This window comes from Lactuca serriola, chromosome 3, assembly GCF_051521515.1.
Source record: "Lactuca serriola cultivar US96UC23 chromosome 3, Lser_US96UC23_V15, whole genome shotgun sequence".
Taxonomy (NCBI): domain Eukaryota; kingdom Viridiplantae; phylum Streptophyta; class Magnoliopsida; order Asterales; family Asteraceae; genus Lactuca; species Lactuca serriola.
The window spans coordinates 28,676,459-28,682,458 of NC_136410.1; positions in this window are offsets into that span (position 1 = coordinate 28,676,459).

Genomic DNA, 6,000 nt, shown 5'->3' on the forward strand with positions numbered 1-6,000 from the left:
CCAACACAGGGACTTTCATGCTCTCTGATTCTCCTCCCTTCCAGATCTGAGGTAGCAACCTCAGATCTACCCTCTAGACTTCCATTTACACCCTTAGACAAGATCCCACAAACCCCAAATTGAAGAAACAATATACAATCAGACCAAGAACGAGATATTACCACCAATGGACGCCCCCAACTGCAATGAAGTTGATTCCAAGCAAAGCCCCTTGCCCGAAGCCTTCAATTCCCACCAAATTCCTTCAATAAACTTCTCCAATGCTCCAATCCACTCAACAATGGAGCTCCTCTGCGATTTAGGGTTTCTGAAACTCAATAGGGAAGTAAAGAGGCTAGGGAAGGAACATAATGTTCCTTATATAGGGCTCAGCCCCGAGAATTAGGGTTTTCTCCACCCAGCGCCTACTCGCCGAGTCCATCTCATCGACTCGCCGAGTCGGCTACTTAACACGCGACCAAATTCGCGACTGTACTCGCCGAGTCCATCCATGGACTCGCCGAGTCACTCTTCCTCAAATAACACTTTTAGCCCTTCCACTCTACTCTTGCTATTTCGGGATGTTACAATTCTCCCCCACTTATATTAGGCTTCGCCCTCGAAGCCTATAGCAGCTCAACTCTAAGATACTCCCGCAACGCGCCACCTGGCCCCAACCAGACCAGGTCCCACAAGGCATACCCAAACGAAACTCGAACACACTTTCCTTTCCTCACGGTGTCCTGACCACAGTCTCAAATAGGGCACCGGATTCACCCTCTAATAACTTCACTTAACCCCTGAGAATTACCCATAATGCAACACTGCTCCAAATCACAACCATCACTCGACTCTTAAAGGCTAGAAAACCATGAACCATCGGATCCCCGATCCGAATCCCACTCTGTCCATTCCGTGACAACGGAAACCCATTCTCTATCTCAGAGCACTCCCACGAGTCCTCCTCTTACAAACACATACACATGCTGAACTAGCTCCAATATCCTCAGGTTTGGAAAACCCGACACACTGATGACACCCTCAAACATCCCCCAGGATAAACCACTAATACATAACCAATACCCTGAACAGAATCATACTGAGAGTCAAGGACTCTCCCCCTGCATCCTTTCCAAGCCTCTGGGCTCTACACCTGCGGAATTCCTTCCGCAACCTCAGCAGACATCCTAAACCGGATGAGCTCTTACTTCACTGCCGTGAACACGATGCTCAAAACCATACTCAAAATACTCTAATCATAACTCTGCTCTGCAGCTTTCACTTTCGCGAACTTGCACTCCCCTTCGGAGTTACACAACTTTCTCTCTTCCTCTTCCAAGGAATCCACTTGGCCACATTGCCACTCCAACACGTGCCACGGTGCTCGCCCAATGCGACACCACCCTTTTTGCGTAACTGCGATTCACATACTCTGGCTCTCATTGCAGGGGCTCTCAAGCCCATACATTCTCTCAACTCCTCAAAATCACTACCCGGGGCCAGACCTTCCAATGCAATCACACTGCAACATACACAATCCGCAATCTCAAACTGATCCAACAATACCCGCAGAGTCTTCAGCATGACTGGACCGCCCCATCAGGCCTTCAGTCCATCTGGACCACTCTCTCAGAACCTTCAGCCAATCTGGACCGCTCTCAGAGCCTTCAGTTTGGCTGGACCATTCTCCGAGCCTTCGGTCTGACTGGTACGCCTTCCGGCCTTCAGTCTATCCGGACCGCTCACTATCAACCAACATTCCATGTTATCCCCCCTTAGGATTCCTCTCATGCATACCGTTCTAGCCCTCTAGGGGTTCTGAACTCTAACTCCATCGACACACTCGATCCCGACCTGCTTCCAGGCCTCCATAACCAATGCCCCAGGTCTGTATCCCGCCCCGCATGCCCGACACTCGCTCCTATCAGCCTATACTCTAGGCTGACAGAACACTGCTGAAACCCAACAGCTAAGCACCCTCAAATACTCATCGATCTCCCGGAGAATTCTCCAATTCTCCCCCACTATAGCACTGACTAACACCCGTCAGCCGCCATCAACGACCTTCCAAAACAACCCTGCACCAAAAGACCACTTACACACGAGCCGCTTCCACAAGCATAAACAACCCTTAGCAAAACACATCTCCTCACTGATCAATCCGCTCAAGAAGAATCTGATCTCCAATTATCCCTTCCATGAACGAAGATGCTGCCTGACGTATAACCCAATGCCGCATCACCACTAACAACCCTTACGAACGATAGCCAACGAAAGCACCAAAACAATAACCATAATCATATCAAACCCTCAGGGAGCAACGGATACCAAGACGAAAACCCGAAACACAAATCCATGACCAAAACCACAACCCGCAAAACGAAGAATATCACGACGAAAACCAAACAATTACCGGCTCATGAACATTACACCACAATAATCACAAGATAACAAGACATCAAGAAAGAAACATACCCGCAGTTGTCTCTGGCACTGCCCTGACCTCCTCTGCAACAAGCTGAAAAACACGACCCTAAGCCCTTGGGGGCTCCGCTCCACCCTGACCTCCACCTGTGATCCTCAAAGTGGCCGGTGCTGGAGCCTGCACTGACCCAACAACAAACTGTGGATAGTTGGCCCTCAAATGTCCAACCTGATGACAATGATAGCAGATCCTCAAATCCCGAACTGACGCTGACTGCCGACAATCCCTCGCATAGTGCCCATCCCTTCCGCACTTGCGGCATGCACCACCGGTCGTACAAACCCCGGTGTGACCCTTCCCACACTTCCCACAAGTGTGGCTGCTCGAATCCCCCATTCTAACATCAACGGTCTTGGACCGTTTCGGCGCCGGCTGCGACTGCACCGGAGCCTGCCTCAACTCATGCATCTGCAACTCAATCTCTAACTCACGCCGCCTAGCGGCCTCCTGCAACTCCAACAAGGTCTCGCACCTCTGCGCAGACACAAACTGCCTGATGTCCCTCTTGAGCATGCTCAGATATCGAGACATCTGAGCCTGCTCTGAAGCGAACTCTGGGCAAAACATCGCCCTCTCAGTGAACGTCCTGGTGATCTCAGTCACCGACTCCGAATCCTGCTTCAGCTCAAGGAACCCCTGAGCCAATCTCTCCCTCTCAACCTGCGGAACATAACGAGTACTGAACATTTCTCTGAACTGATCCCATGAAACCGCAGCCCTTTGCGCCTCCGAAAATGACCCCGTGGTCAATCTCCACCAATCCTTCGCCCCGAGCCTCAACAGGTTCAGAGCACACCTCACCCTATGATCAGCAGGGCATGAACACGTGAAGAAACATCCCTCCACGTCTGACAACCACCTCATAGCAACAATCGGGTCCTGAACTCCGTCGAATGTGGGAGGCTTCGTCCTATCGAAGTCCCGATACTGAAAACCCCGACTAGCTCCTCCCCCTGCCGCTGCTACAGCTGCTGTAGCCGCCGCGGTAGCCGTCTCGGTGAGAGCCGCATAACGCTCATCAAAATACTCAACCATGGCGGTCTTAATCGACCCAAACAGCTCTGGCAACTCAGCCCGGAACAACTCCGCAATCTCCTCACGCAGGATCTCACGAATCCTCGCGTCCTACTCGCTCGTGCTCATCTGACCGACAATCTCGGGCGGCACCGATTCGCCCGGAACCCTCTCTCCAGCTCCCGATCCTGACCCGGATCCACTCTCATCATGCCTCGGAATCTCCATACTGAAAGGAAACACCACACAAAATCTCAGACTCTTCCCACACCCTGGGATCCAACTCTCTCTCAACCCACCCTAGAGATCATGGTTTCCCTGATACGCGTATGGGTCCTGTGCTTTCAGTAGTACGGGCCCATACTACCTTCCACACCTACCCACATTTGTATGAAGTACTACCACAATACCCTAGAGAACAAGCATAATAATAATCAACCCTCACCACTAGAGAAACACTAAGAATCTCCCATAAGGGACCCTAGGCTACAGGCATCACAAATCAGGCAACATATCATGAAATCCTGAAGATCCCTAGCCTAACACTAGCATGCTGTTCTATTAAGCTCAATAAGACAATTATCATGTATGGTATCTTGGGGTTACTTACTGGCTCCGGCTGATCGTACCTCCGCGTCCTCCTTTTACTTAATTTTGAAAACCATTTTAATTTTCTCTTTTTAAAATCCTCCTCGATTTGAGACTGGAGTCACACGAATGTTCCCCCAATTCACTCAAACCAAGGCTCTGATACCAACTTGTAACGACCGAAAAACACAAGCAATTTTAAATTTTTCAAAAACATCTCAATTCCAATAATTCTTTACAAAAAGGTTTTCAATACAAAATATTTATCGTATTCCCAGAATCATAACACCATAAAATTATGAGGAGCGGTACGATCACGCCTTCGCCTTGCCACGATCTCCTGAAGAACCTGAAAAACATGAAACCACAACTGTAAGCCCGAAAGCTTAGTGAGATACCCTCAAAATACCAACCACAAATACCATACACGCATAACATGCCATAACATATCCGATCATAGAACAGCCAAGCTCTCCGGGTCTACTGTGTGACTGGTCCGCCGCACCGGCCAACAGTCCACATGGTCCACCCTATGAGTCCATCCACATCCATCGAGTCTGCAGTGTGATTGGTCCGCCCGTTCCCGGGCCTTCAATCCACATGGTCCACTCTCTGAGTCTACAGTATGACTGGTCCGCCCGCATCGGGCCTTCAGTCTGCCTGGTCCACTCTCCGAGCCTTCGGCACGTCTGGTCCGCCCCTACCGGGACCTACAGCCTATCCGGACCGCTCGCTGGGCCTACGGGACAACCGGTCCGCCCTGGGTATCTTGGCCTACTGCACACAGCAGGACCCGTCTCAACCCAACTCCAGTCCATACATCCATGTGCACATATACATACAATCATCTAACAATTCACAGATAACAAGCAGATCAACAGATCACATAACATGCCACTATCCTAACTAGGATACCGACCTAACAGGTCACTAACATAGCATCTCCCTATCTCTCTAGATACCGATCTCAATCAGGTCTCTAGCATATACCATCCTAACTCACAGGATGCAAACATGATAAAGCAGTAACATAGAAACAACTACCCGGATCTCAATCCGATAAGGGCCGGCCTTGGTGCCTTAGACCCCGTTGATATAGTGAGGATAACTCACCTCGAAGCTGCCGACTGAACAGATAATCCAAGCTACTCCGATCACTGATACGATCTCCACCACTGGTCAACCACCAATGCGCTGAACTCAAAACAACAAACAATAATTACCAAAATGCCCCTGGACACCATTGGTCAACCCTTGGACAAAGACAAGGTCAAAGTCAACTCCTGACTGACCTTACTCGCCGAGTCAACCCTATGACTCGCCGAGTTCCCATACTCAGACTTCACTCCATCCGCGACCTAACTCGCCGAGTCACCCCGAGACTCGCCGAGTTCAACAACTCAGAGTCCACTCGCACACAACTCACCGAGTCATCCCTTGACTCACCGATTCTCGACTCAACCAGAGAATATCGAAACTCTTCGACAAGACTCGCCGAGTCCAAGAACAGACTCGCCGAGTCCAAGGCTATCATCAACGTACTCGCCGAGTTGTTCATACAACTCGCCGAGTTCAAGGCTATCTTCATCCGACTCGCCGAGTTGTTCTTCCAACTTGTCGAGTCCCAGCTCATCTTCAAGCAACTCGCCGAGTTCACCCATGTGACTCGCCGAGTACCACCGATCTGAATCCTTTCAGAAGCATTATAGGCCATGCAAATGATCCAAAACATAGATCTAGCCTTATACAACTCATCCATCACGTAAAGTGGCAAACTTTACGTGAATCCCAAGAGATCTAGGCCTTATCCACTTATAACTAGGGTTTGGGACTTGCAAGCTTCACTAAACGCTCCAACACAGGAACTTTCATGCTCTCTGATTCTCCTCCCTTCCAGATCTGAGGTAGCAACCTCAGATCTACCCTCTAGACTT